The sequence below is a fragment of the Protopterus annectens genome, chromosome 8.part0, assembly GCF_019279795.1.
Source record: "Protopterus annectens isolate FY-2018-M chromosome 8.part0, PAN1.0, whole genome shotgun sequence".
NCBI classification, from domain to species: Eukaryota; Metazoa; Chordata; order Ceratodontiformes; family Protopteridae; genus Protopterus; species Protopterus annectens.
The window spans coordinates 1,865,572,493-1,865,588,081 of NC_056741.1; positions in this window are offsets into that span (position 1 = coordinate 1,865,572,493).

The following is a 15,589-nucleotide window of genomic DNA, read 5'->3' on the forward strand; positions in this document are numbered from 1 at the left end:
GGATGGCAACCTGTCATGACATGCGTAACTCGTATGACTACCTAAGGGGCCTGGAGACATCACCAAGTCAGGGAGGTGTACTGCACAGCACCATCCCTTACACAGTGTCCATAATGTTGACCACAGCCGAGGTGGTAGTTAATGGGTACAGGGATGTTCACCTAGTGGTGACAATGCTGAAATCATCACTCAGAATGTGCACATATGTCACACACCTCACCCACACAGCCCATTCTGTATGTTGTTCACAACACTGACACAGCTATTGCTCATAGGTCATGGCCATTCACATCCTTACATACACAGATGCCTACAATTTGTCTGTGTGGTATGGGCTATAATGATGGTGGAGTACAACACATTTACCCTGTTTTACTGTAGCTGGCACTGGTGTGATATGCACATGTCACCCTGGCACCTTTTGTAGTTGTGAGTCTATCAACAGGCCACTGGTAGAACAGTCCTGTGACATACAAAGGTATTTGTAATCAAACATCCGTACTGTCTTCAACATCTGTACTGCTAACATCTACATTGATAATGGTTCATGGACATGCAGACCATACTCAGCAGGGTTATAGTGCGGTGCCACCCATTATGACTGCCGTCACCACTTGTGGGTTGATATTATCCAACATCCTATCTGTATTGTATGTTCATGCTAAGCACTTGTTCAGAACTTATGAGCATGTCATGAGCTACTGATTAATATAGCACCCATTCCACACCATTTCCCACAGGTACACTGGCTGTTCTCAAATTTCCAGCTTGCTTACGGTACAACAGCTGTTGTACACACGTAACTCACATATCCTGTGAGACATGGTTGTATATACTGGCATGTCCAACTGTCACGTACCAGTGCTATTGCCTGTCTATATGATGGATATGTCGTACATGTGGCAATAGAGCAATTGTCTCATGTACACATTCAATGCTCACCTCCCAACATACGACACTACAGCCTGTGGGGGATACACTTATGCAGCCCTGCTGGGGGTAATGTTGTCACCAACCCTGACTGCACCTGGCAGTCATGTGGGGATGTGTAACATTCACAATACACCCCACTCATCACATAGTCTCACATGATCTCCACCACAGGCCACACATACGAGGACAACTTGTGCAGTACCTCTCCATACTCTGTGTAGGCACCAAAGGCAGCCCCCATTATGGAACACAACATCACCAACTTATAGCCCACAGACTCATGTGTGCCCATCACATACAGCCAATAGGGTGTTATAACATACACAACACACCAGTCATAGGTGACTCTGTAGGCAGTCACACTGGAGTTCCACACAGCAGGCTACACAAGGCGATAGTCGCTTACATCTTGCTGTCGGGTAACTGGTTCTGCAACATAACCTATGCACCCATGCCACACCTCACCAGGTACGATGTGACTGTCATTCTCCATGTTAGTGTAACTGCCCTGAGATGCCACTTCACAGACTATGTGTGCAGGGACATGCAATAGCTCACTGGTCTTGTAGCCCTGAAGGTGTGGGCCAAGCCCTGGGGAGCATTGTGCATTCATCTGGACCCGATACCACTGTACAATGACTGACTGTGTCACTTCAACAGTTGCCTATGCTTCTGCTGTCATTCCACAGGCATCTGGTATCTGTCCGCTTTGACTGACCTGGTCAAACACAATGCGTTGGCACAGATGACCTGCACCTATCAGGCCTGAGAGTACAGATCACATGTAAGGCTCTTGCTGCTTCTATACTACCTGTCTTGCACAGTTTCCAATAACAGTCACTGGCAGAATGGGAACTGGCAAGCAAGACATGGGGTCATGTGACACAATGTTTGCATCTTCCTCTGTGACGCACGCAGGCAAGGCACACCTTATAATGCACCACTTCAATATCTCTGCAGTGACTGGGACCTGCCTCTAGGCTCTACAGAGCACACCTGCAATTACAGGTTATAGACAGACCATACGTTTCAGGCACATACCTTGACCGGCACACCAATGGCTGAGGTGTTCCCATATCCCACTATGTTGTACACACATCCTGGCTAGTTACTTAGCACAATGCATCAGAGGTGCTCTACGTGCAACTAACTGTGTCCGGAACTGCTATACACATTGTAACAAGCTACAGATTCAACAGCATACCCCACGGTTACCAGACCTCATTTGTTGGTGTACTGGACAGTAGGGCTCAGACAGCTACTACTGATGTGTGACTGACACTAAACCACACTTAACTGGGATAGCCATTCATGTAATGACACATCCGTGAGTCATAACCTCCACTCGGCTGGATCAACCCATACACACCACCTCCAAGACCAACATTATCCTTGAAATGAACAATACCAACATGTGACTGGTGTTTCACACCTGGGGTTATCCCCTCATTGGTGGATTCCGAACATATGCTAATCAACCTTGTTAGCCACATCCCGGCACCACACCCTTCACGGCATACATAGTACATGAGTACTACAACACCTACTACAGATGTCTTATGACAGCGGTAGTTAACGTCATGACACCCGTGCAGATGGACAATGCACATACAAACACTGAAACATACCCCGGTGCACTTCATTAGCATGTACACGACTGCATGGATCATGCTATTCCACACAGAGCCATGATGGTACACACCAGATAACAGACGCCACTCTGGTGGTCAAGTTCCATGGACATAATTTACAACAACAGGTGGAGGCTGTTGCACAGTGGTGTACAATCCCATGGGTGGGATAGCTCACTGGTCAGCCTCAGTAGGGCCGTGGGATCCCTCATCACATACTCCAAGACTAGCTACGTAAACATTACTGCGACACATTCCAGGGTGTACCACAAGGCATTATGGTGGTATGTCAGTAGTCAATGGCAATACCTACATCTGCTCTCACATACAACAGTCACTCAGGAACATTACAGACCCAGGTGACGTTGGCAACATGCTGGCGGATGGATTCAATGCTAACATTACACCCTCTCACTCACTACAGGGCCACAATCCATGCAGGAACATTACGGTGTCCCTGCGGTCACACCTACACAGTACTAACCTGCACTCTATATGTCCTGGGACACTGGCCCCATGTCACCTTCCAAAGTCCCAGCTCCACAAACCTCTGAACGACATATCTCCCCACTAGGCCACCATATTCAGTAATAGCCTTGTATCAGACATTGTGGCCCTTGAATGGCACACAGCAACAGTTATCACACTCCACACAGGTGGCGCCACAATGCACGAGTGGGACTATAGTCCTACACACCTGACTGGACTGTTCTGCATGGCTTTGGGGCACATCATCATGGACATCATTCACAGAGACATTGTTGGGCGTTGTCCTTTGATGCCACCCGGGTTGGACTTGTTAGGGCTAGAGCATGGCCCCTACACCTGTTGGACTCCTTTCATACAGTTACCAGGGTAGTTGATGATGGTACGGGGGTCCACACATCCTACATTGTCCTCTCATTGCCTTTCAGCACCATTCTCCATTCTGGTGTTGACAACATACACATCCACCTGCACATCGTACCCTATGTCTCAGGATGTTATGCAACATGGCTCATGGACAGGACACACACAATGAGGGTAGCATACCATAGTACCTACTGCATTTCAGTTACACTTGGCATACCACAGTCCTCAGTCATAGGGCCCCTCATGTTCAGTATATGCTTCCCTGAGGTACAGGCTAGCACAGAGGGACTTTCCCTGCCTAGCTTTACAAACCCCTGCATACAAAGTGCCATCATTAATCCACCAGCTGATACTTACTCCATCCATATGGATGTCACTGTGACAGATACCTGATATGAACATCATGGCCTCAAGCTGCATGACACAATGTGCATGAACATCACCTTTGCATTACACCATTCACCCACTGACTATCACATAGGTGGTAGTTCCCTACATACATGTCACATTGTATGTGTTTGTAGTACACAAGTATGTTGCACCCACTCCTGTGGTTACCATATTGCCACTGTGGCGTGGATATCCTTCTATGTGGCCACACTTATCTGTACTGGGTGTGTAGCTGGTACATAGGCACTCATTGTACCTCTGAACTCCAGACTTCTACACACATTCAAGGGTACACCACCCTGTTTAGGGTGTACCTTACACAACAGCTACAGCTTTACATACCACAACATTAACACGCCATGACGTTTATTGAGCTCCGACAGTTAAAGTATGCAGCTGAACTATGGACACCACATCTGTACACATTTGCATACTACATACTCAGGGGTGACCTCTGCTGAACAGACAGGGCCCATGTCCACAACAATATTAATGGATATACTCCACATACGCGACATAAGCAAAAGCCACTGTGAGCAACATGCTCGTGGATATGTGCACACACGCAATGATGAGTGGGATGTGCTTGAGGGTTACATTCCCAAACCAGACACTCGCCATGCTTTGGAACATGAATCCTATGTACATCACTCAGGGACACTCAGTAGCACTGTTCATGCGATACCTCACTTGGTGGTTGAGGGACACATGTACGCCAGGGATCACTGCAGTGGCTGTACTATGCAGAGGTTCAAGTAACACATGGCTCTGCTGTTCACAGGACACTACCCTAGAGAGGTGCCACTGGTGTGAACACTGTAGTTGTGCTTACACATAGTCTTGCCAGACTGCATAGTACCCCACTATGAACCTGTGAAGCTATTACATGCCTTTTGTGCATGGTTACTTGGTAGCCCTTCCATTTAGATTAGCTATCATGCTATTACAATGTCCCATGCCTACAAGCCATATGTATCCTGTTATTGTACATGCCAATAGAAGATACCTTTGGTATGCATGATATGCTTGTTATGCTGTGTAGAATATCTCACATATCTACCTACAATACTATACATTACACATATTTTACATAGTATACCATAATGCAAAGCATACTTGCACAGCCGGACCACCTTAGACATGTCATTGTCGTTATATGCCCATACACATGCCTACTGTGACAGTAGATCAACATATACTATCCCCTGCTATGGCACGTACTTGTTGGACATACCCTACCACTGACGGCGGGTTGTATGGAATTGTTCTGTTTAAAGCCCTCATGTAGCATCCCTTGTGGTGTCTGTGATGTGTACCTTGTGGCCCACTGCTGGACGCACAGTTTCTACAAGTGTTAGTATGCTCAGCAAGACATCACTACATAAATACCTTTTCCCACTTTATGCATTGCGGTCACTTTTAATTAATGCAAACCAGACTATACATACACTAAATAATTAATACAAAACATGCTATACATAAACTTAACTTAGAGTGTTCTACATACCTTGTTATCATTCCGGACTTTCGTCTCTATCTCTCTTACACTGCTTAAACAGGTATATGGTATGAGCATACGGTCTGAATGTCTGGCAAGTCATCCTTATATACATCGATAACTGTAACATGTGGGTTTCCTGCTGCCAATTGGTGTTCCTGAGTGACTAATTACTTGCACATCAGCTGTGCAGCTACTCCATTCACCAATTATGCGGCAACAGTGGAGTATAATTGAATTCTCCACTTGGGCGTTGCCCATTTGACCTACCTTTGGGGAGATGGCCTGTATTGTGTTTTGTTGTGTGTAATTGCAACTGCTATGTGTAGAGACAAGTATACTTTGGATTCATGTCCCCCATGGATTGTGTGTGACAGCTAGAGTATGTGGTTCAACATGTGGGTGTACCTGTCTTCCCAACCATCTGATAACGGACTATTGCAAACAAAACCTGTAACATCGCCATTTGTTCCATTATACAATGGCTACAATTTTGCATGGCGCCTTTAATTGTGTCTCTCACAAGGTATGTTGATGGATCTGCAGATGTAATTGACTGACTGGATGTTTGTGCTGTAATTACAGTCTGTATTGCTATAGTTTCTAGTGTGGGGGATGTCGGTGGGTGTACGTAGCATATACAGGTCTGTGTGGCTTGCATTTCTACATATTCCATACATATGTGTGTGGGCTCCGTCCCTAATTAAAGAGCTATCAGTTAGTAGACTTATGTTATGGGATACTTCCATACCTCCGGAATTGCAGCGATATGTAAAGGGATATGTCTAAATGACAGCTATCCCATGTATTTCTGTCCCAGATATTTGCAGTCATTGCAGTTGTGTTGGTAACAGAACCTCTTTTCCATGGGCTGCCACCTTTTCATATGGCCATTGTTGGACACTTGCGGGACACACAGCGGTGTTTACAGGCTGACACATTGCCACGGTCAGTACACAGGATAGCACATACTTTTATCCTCAATATATACCTATTGTTGTGGGACTCTGGCTACTTATCATATTGCATGTAACATTTACGTTTCTTACATACAGGCATAACTATTTAATGCAACTATTACATAATATATGGGACATACTAATGTCCTACAATCTCGGACATTTGCCCTTTGTAGTGTTTTATGTCAGGACACACCTGCCCAGGGAGGGGCTGTCCCTCCTAATGTGGGACAGGTGGTAACCGTATGCCTACGGCTAGCTATACCTACACCTACCGTAATGATCTACCTCCGAGTTGGCACTAACAGACACATGATGCGGACACACACACACACACACACACACACACACACATTACAGTCACACGGAGATGCACATGGCACCCTCAACACACACATACACAGACTACAGCACTCACAAACACAGTTGAACACAGTACCTACGTGGACCGCAACATCGGCAGCGGTAACTAAATGTCCCTTCATATCGTCATACTATTACTCTCGGTTGTACTGTTCCGGTACTGTGTTCTTTCGGTCTTTCAGCCTCGTGGTTACGCGTGTTGGTATGTTACACATTCCATAGTTGGCGGTATCCTATTTATTTGTACCTCCAAGGTGTTATGAATGTCGTTGACCTATCTATATATATTTGCAGATATCATTGAATCCGTATATATCAACATATATCACTCTATCGCCCTTTCTATCTGTATTATATATATGTATATATGTGTGTATATATATATATATGTGTATATATATATATATATATATATATATATATATATATATATATATATATCCGACAGGGAAAGTGACAGGCAAGCTACACCTTTCATTGTGTACTTGTCGGTGTATACTGTTTCCTGGACTCCACACGTTTGTGTCTGTACCTGTCACATTACACACCTGCCGTAGGTTAGGGTTACCAGCTGTCCCACTTTGCGAGGGACAGTCCCTCTTTTGGCAGTTGTGTCCTGCAAAATATTTGTAAACATGGCAAATGTCCTGAGATTTCAAGACATACTTATTTCCTATAGTTTATGTAATAGTTGCATAAAACAGTTATTCTGTATCTGAACCACCTATATGTTATAGAAACAGAATAAGTAAGTAAACATTACAAGAATAAGCTTTTATCTAGGCAAAACAGTGAAGTTCTGATTTTCGTACTGGCCGGGTGTATGTGTTGGCCTGCAGACATCTGACGTATGTCCCACATTGGTCATTTGAAGAGGTGGCAACCTTACCATAGGTACATCTTGGCTAGCAATAGTGTTAGGTGATTGTATACATGATTGCGTATTCTACTCCTGGCAGTGGTCGTTTTACACTTCAGAGCAGGTGCTATTAGTACAGGGGTGAATAATGTTGGTTTCACCTGTTCTGGACATCATTGACCGTGATCTGAGTGATATTCGGAGAAGCTTATCCCTGTTTTGCACATATCTATATAGTCATATTTAAACATCGCTTACCAGCAGTGGGCAACGCATATTCCCGCTAATATGTGCTGAACATGATCTGATGACCTGCATCTGACATGCATTACTCATGCCTTCGGGATTAAGTTACATCCCTTGCAGGACGTGGGACCGGGAACATGCACGACGGTCACTGCATTTAATACTTGGACATCTGGGATTTGTACACGTGTTATGTCATTTTGTATGTGGAGTATACTACGGCTGTTACTCCATACTGCACTCACATGGGTAACTCAGTTAGTTTACATATTGATGAGTCCAGTTAATGGTATGTCCATGTGATGTTTACTGGATGTGCTCCAGCATTGGGTATGTATATCACAGTGAGCCACACATCTCAATATTGTGTTACACCTTCAAATGACTGTGGGTGGAGCATGCTGGGGTGACAAATACCTGTCATGGGTACACCCCATGCCTTGACACAACATCCATGATTACATTATGTGGAGCCCCTCATTAACGCAGCAGGGACTCCGTGCTGAGTGTGTGCAGAACAGTGCTTACACACATGTGCTCCCGCGATTGCCTCTGCTCCACTAAGAAACAGTTGGTTACTCGATGTTGTGGCGACAGCGGACACTGTTTGCCCCGTTTGGTGTATGGCCTCTGACAATCGGCCGTGTGCCTACCGATGTACCTGGGAACCTATACACACAGCACCACAATATGCTGATAGGCGCATGTACTGTTCAGGTGATGACATTCCGTGTTCCAATAGCTGTTGTGTGTACAATGTTTGAGGGCTGCCTATGTAGGATTCACACAGTGGGCCACCTATACATTACAATTTACAGGTGGTCATGTTTGTGTGCCATCCATTTTACTGTGTGTGCAGGTGTTGAGGTGTGTCAGTCCACAGGGGCCTACACTGTCAGAGTATGTGCTATACGTTCCCGCTTTGCTAAGGCATAGGCATATTGGGCATGCCTCCATCTGCCTACTGGGGCTAGCACAGTGTGTTCGTGGTCTGAATCCCTCTGTGCCTGTGATGGCCTTGGCAACTGCGGTGGGCTATGAGGGCCTTCACCATTTTGTCCCTGCTGCAGCTGTTTCTGCAGGATCATAATATGTAGCATGGCACATACTATGACGATGTGGGCACACGTGCCTGGAGAGTACTGCAAGGCTCCACCAGATGTGTTCAAGCACCGGAACCGTGATTTCAGCATCTCGAACACACGGTCTATGATGATTCTGGTTTGTGCCTGTGCCTCATTATGGCGTTCTTGCATGGGTGTGTGTGCATTTCTGATGGGAGTCATCATCCACAGCTCCAGTGCATAGCCAGCATCCCCCACAAGGTGGCCATGTGGGATGTCCCCCCTGACAAATACCTGATAGAGCTGTGAGGCATGCCAGATATGGGAGTCATGGTAGCTTCTAGGGCTGCAGCACACACATCCATGATAATGCCCTGGGCATTGCACATGGCCTGGCAGTTGATGGAGTGGAATCCCTTGCGGTTTATGTAGCGCCTACCATGCTCACCGGGTGGTGACTTGATTTGTATGTGCATGCAGTCTATCACACTCAGTACTTCCGGGAAGTGTGCCACACGGTGGAAGTGATGCATATTGCTGGCCAACTCCTCCTGAGTTTGGGGGAAGTATATATGCTCATTGGCATGTGGTAACATGGCATCCAGGAACTGGTGTAGTACCCTGGATGCTGATGCCTGTGAGATCCCCATTATATCTCCATTTGGCCTTTGAAAGGTACCTGTGGCTAGTATTCACAAGCTTACACATACCTTCGTATCCACTGGGATGGGTTCCCCTCTGTTGTTTCAGGTTCTCAGGCGTGGCCGGCACAGCTCCACTATTTGCTGTAAGATGTCCATGTCCACCCTGTAATGCTCTACTATCTCCAGATCATGTAGCTCCTGGTCGGTTACCCTTGGTCTGAACACTCTTCTCCTCCTCTGGGGCCTGTGGTGGTTGTCGGCATTATCCTCCACAACATCGTCAGTCTCTAACACATGCTGATGAATCACAGCTATGGCAGCTCCCAACATGTACATTTTAAAAGTTCCCCATGTGTTTACACCTATGGTGCAGTGTTTGGGAATACACAGGTATGTGTAGGGTGCTTTCGCACTTTATACTATTGTGCTGTGAACACCGATGATGTCATAGGGTGTGTATGTATGATCGTAGCTACAGGGTATCTTATGTGTTTTACTACCAGAACTACTATTGTGGTGCCTTTGGTGTTGAATTATATTTGGCTGCTGTGGATTACCTCTTGACCTTCCCTTTATATTTCTGCATGTTCCACCTACCATTTTCTGGCAGGCATCCAGCAGCCTGCTTTCATTTGTACTTTCCTAGACCTGGCTTATCTTGCGTAATGTTTACTATTGCTGGTCTACTGTCAGTTTGCTTTGCTCTGCTATGACAGATCTCCTATCTTTGCAATCCAATGCCTCCCCTCCTTTCTTTGCAATCCAGTGCCTCCCCTATCCTATTTTGCAGGTTTCTGCAAGCAGACTTGTCAGCTGCCGTCGATTGGCCGCCGTGAGTTGATTGGTGTTAATTGCTCAGTAGTACTCCAATTACCCTACTTCAGCATTTCCTTCTTTTCTTCCCCTGACCTTTCTGTTTGTGCTATTGTTTGTGGCGTGTGCATCCGCTTACCGGGTTTTGGGCACATTTTCATCCCCATACACATGCACTTTCGGGCACCATGTGTGCTCTCAGCTAAACGATTCTATACCTTCCTCCCCACCCCTGTCCTGCAGCTTTGCTTAGCAATGGCCAGGCCAGATTTGCATTGCTCCAATGTGCTTACTGCTGCGGTGGTACACCCCTCTGCTGATGTCATGTATCTCCTCTGAGCTACTCCTCGGTGTTATAGCGCTGTGCCGTATGGTACATCCTTCATTCGGCGGGACGTTTGCGATTCACTATTAACTGCCTCATTTGCATGGCATTGACTACTAATTCATAGTTTCTGCATCGAACACTGTTGCAGGCCCTTAGCAACCCTTGCACCTTGGTTGTGGTGTTCCATGCCTACCATTGCGTATTATGGTGAAAACCTGATTTGTATTACATTGCGATTTTATGACATTTTTATATATTTTCTTTATGTTCCTGTTTGTGCATGCATGCCCTGCGGTTGTACTGTGCATTACTGTGGACATGACATTAAATGTTTTTTAGGTGTGCATCTTTTCTTATGCCATTGGCTGTGTTTTTAGCCATTGGCATATGTTAACTTTGTAATACATGAGTCTGGTCCGCTTCCATAGCTCCGATGTTCTGTTTGGGAAAATGTAAACCGTGTTTTTTGGTTTATATTTCCGTGGGCTTACGCTACGTCTGTACCACTTCATGAATCGCTATCTGCCTTCATTTGCATGGTGCGACACTGTGCATGGGGTGATTAGCATACCTATGCCGAGGGTTGCGCAGTTCTGGCATACGCCGGTAGTGCATGTGGAACTGGATCATACCTGAATTGCTCAATGGCCATATTTGGTGTTATTCTGCCTACGCTACGCCTGCGCCTGGTGCAAGCTTCATAAATCCCGGGGTATGATTTTTACAATGGATTTTTTACATGCAAAGTGTGTATGTATATATTTATATATGTTTTTGACTGCCAAATGGTTTAAGGTTTATATATTTCTAGCCATGTAGTATATTGTCTTGGATTAAATCACAGATTTAATAATCTACTTAATAATCTGGTTAAATAAGAGGTACCACATCATTATTAATTTTATTTAAAGTGCATAAGGGTTTTATTATTATGAAAGCTACTGAGTAGAGGAGGACCAGCTCGAATGTCACACTGATGGGGAAGGGATGTGAATTTAACATGTATACCTATAACACTTTGTTTTACAGCACAATAAACCACTCTCTTGCCTGACAAAAAAGTATATATATATATATATATATATATATATATATATATATATATATATATATATATATATATATAGTTAGACAGCTTGTGAGGAAACTATTACTCTGTTACTTTTGTTTTACTTGGATCACTTGTCTGTGTGCTTAATAAAGGATTTTTGACAGGAAAACAGACTGCCTACCCTGCTAGGATTATGTTTGAACACTTAGCAATTCTGTACAAGATTTCAAATTATATATATTTTTGACTTAAGATGAGTTTAAGTTCGTTACTTCTACTACTATTGTCTGATCTGATTAATATACAGTGATTAACTAGAGTTATATGGACTGAAAATCTTCCACACAGAGAAGTTTCTTGCACTTTTTTATTTATTTTTTTATTTTTACAAACTTTGTTCAGGTGGAGGGAAAATGATAGTAGGACTTAATGTTGTTGCACCTTTTGAAAATAAAACTAGATTCTGGTCCTATGTTTTCCAAAATGTTAGGGTTACATCCAAAATGCCTTGTCATGTGGCCACTAAAATGATAGAAATCATTGGTTTGTTAACAAAGTTTCTGGAAACTATGTTTCTACAGTGTGTTCCTTTTATTTTCCAACCTTGAACCTAGACTCGTGAGTTTAGAATCACACAATTCTCATAACATGAAATATTCTCTCTCACACACTTTCTGTCTATCTATATATATAATTGATATATATGTATATATATATATATATATATATATATATATATATATATATATATATATATATATATACACATATATATATATATATATATATATATATATATATATATATATATATATATATAAAAATATAAATATAAATGTATTTATCTATTGACATTTGTTTACCAGAAGAGGCCTGTGGAGAAAACTCTACTTAGCAGAGAAAATACAAAAATTCAAACATATTACATAAGAAACAGCTTAAAATTATACATTTTAAAAATAATGAACACTATTGTAAGGCATAGAGATATACTAAAAATATGTTACAAAGAGAACAATGAGAAAAAGCAAAGTAAAACACTATATACAATTTTGGAGAGCATCCTGTTGGCATTTCACAGTAGTAATAAGTACAGGTCATGTGTTTAGTTCAATTGTAAATATAAAGGAGGAGAGAGATTAGGACAGATTAGTATAAATGGGGAAGGAGTGATAGGAAGAGGTTATGTAAAGTGGTAGAGAGGGTGGGATAGCCAGATGAAGATGAGGAAGAGGAGATGGGTAGAGAATCTGTACAGGTAGAGGTGAAGAAAAGTAGACAATATTTTTGTTCTACCAGGGGTATAACATGAGCAGAGCCATGAGTTTGATAGGTGGTCTTTCAGAAGATACTTGAAGGGAGGATGGTAAGTTACAGTTCTAATAGCATGTGGAGCAGAGTTCCATTTTTTGGCAACAAAGTAGCAATAAAGGCTATTTCCAATTACTTTTTGAGGTTTATACAGGGTGAGAAGTTGTTTATCATTAGAAAGAAGGTGTGTATGTGGGTGATAAGAAGGAAAAAATAGAGCTTAACGCAGGAACAGCATGGGGTTTATAAATTATGTTGCGGGCAGTAGCTAGTTATACAAAGTCCAGGTAGTGAGGTAGTTCAAGCCATTTCAGACTTTTAAGGGCCTTGCAGTGATGCACATAGTATTGGTTATTAGCAGCAAATTTAGCAACTTTGTTCTAGCATATTTCAAGTTTAGTTTTAACAGGTACTGTAAAGATGTGCAGCAGGTAAGGGTGATAAAGGATAATGAGGGAAACGTACTCACAAGCGAGTAGAGTGTGTTGAGCAGATGGAAAGAGTACTTTGAGGGGCTGATGAATGAAGAGAATGAGAGGGAGAGAAGGTTGGATGATGTGCAGATAGTGAATCATGAAGTGCAGTAGATTAGCAAGGAGGAAGTAAGGATAGCTATGAAGAGGATGGAGAACAGAAAGGCTGTTGGTCCTGATGACATACCTGTGGAAGCATGGAGGTGTTTAGGTGAAATGGCAGTGGAGTTTTTAACTAGATTGTTTAATGAAATCTTGGAAAGTGAGAGGATGCCTGAGGAATGGAGAAAAAGTGTTTTGGTACCGATTTTCAGGAATAAAGGTGATGTGCAGAGCTGTAGTAACTACAGAGGGATTAAACTGATCAGTCACAGCATGAAGTTATGGGAAAGAGTAGTGAAAGCTAGGTTAAGAAGGGAGGGGATGATTAGTGATCAGCAGTATGGTTTCATGCCAGGAAAGAGCACTACAGATGCAATGTTTGCTCTGAGAGTGTTGATGGAGAAGTACAGATAAGGTCAGAAGGAGTTGCATTGTGTCTTTGTGGATTTAGAGAAAGCATATGACAGGGTGCCTAGAGAGGAGTTGTGGTATTGTATGAGGAAGTCGGGAGTGTCAGAGAAGTATGTAAGAGTGGTACAGGATATGTACGAGGGTAGTGTGACAGCAGTGAGGTCTGCGGTGGGAGTGACGGATGCATTTAAGGTGGAGGTGGGATTATCAAGGATCAGCTCTGAGCCCTTTCTTATTTGCAATGGTGATGGACAGGTTGACAGATGAGATCAGACAGGACTCCAGGTGGACAATGATGTTTGCAGATGACACTGTGATCTGTAGTGAGAGTAGGGAACAGATGGAGGAGACCCTGCAGAAGTGGAGATATGCTCTAAAGAGAAAAGGAATGAAGGTCAGCAGGACTAAGACAGTATATATGTGTGTGAATGAGAGGGAGGATAGAGGAATGGTGAGGATGCAGGGAGTAGAGGTGGTGAAGGTGAATGAGTTTAAGTACTTGGGATCAACAGTTCAGAGTAATGGTGAGTGTGGAAGAGAGGTGAAGAAGAGAGTACAGGCAGGATGGAGTGGGTGAAGAAGAGTGTCAGGATTGATTTGTGACAGATGAGTACCAGTAAGAGTGAAAGGGAAGGTCTACAAGAGGGTAGTGAGACCAGCTATGTTATACGGGTTAGAGACAGTGGTATTGACAAAAAGGCAGGAGTCAGAGCTTGATGTGGCATAGTTGAAGATGTTAAGATTTGCACTGGGTGTGATGAGGATGGACAGGATTAGGAATAAGTATATTAGAGGGTCAGCCCAGGTTGGAAGGTTTGGAGACAAAGCCACAGAGGAAAGATTACATTGGTTTGGACATGTGCTGAGGAGGGATGCAGAGTATACTGGGAAAAAAATGCTAATGATGAAGCTGCCAGATAACAGGAAAAGAGGAAGGACTAAGATAAGGTTTATGGATGTGGTAAGAGAGGACATGTAGGTGGTTGGTGTGACAGAGCAAGATGCAGAGGACAGGAAGAAATGGAAACAGCTGATCTGCTGTGGCGATCCCTAACAGGAGCAGTTGAAAGAAGAATAATTCTTTTTGGGTCATTTTATGATTAAGTTGTAGTTGGTCATAGTATTGTTTCTTACCTTTGTATATTTGTGTTTTAGAGACAAAACAAAACAACCAGTGGAAACTATTCATGTCCAAATCAAACAGATCAGGCAATTGAATGAAGAATACTATTCATGTCCAAATCAAACAGATCAGGCAATTGAATGAAGAATAAGGATGCAGAGCTTGGCTAAATCCAAATAGCTTTAATAAAACAAAAAATCAGCTACAGGATAAAAGCACACAGGATGGACAAGCACTTTCATGCCTAATAAGGCGCTTCGTCAGATCCTTGTCTGTTCTGTGTGTTTTTATCCTGTAGTTCATTTTTTTGTTTTATTAAAGCTATTTTGTTTTAACTGAGCTCTATGTCCTTATTCTTCATTTGATGATCTGCTATATTTGTTTTTTAGTTTGATTTCAAAGTTTTCTGTATCTCTGAAAGTTTTTTTTTATTTAGCTACACACTCAAAGCCTTGCCTCTGATATGCATCATGTTTTTGGTGAAGGTTGATAGCCAGGGGACCGTTTTACTTTCACTCTTTTTATACATAGAGGGGCA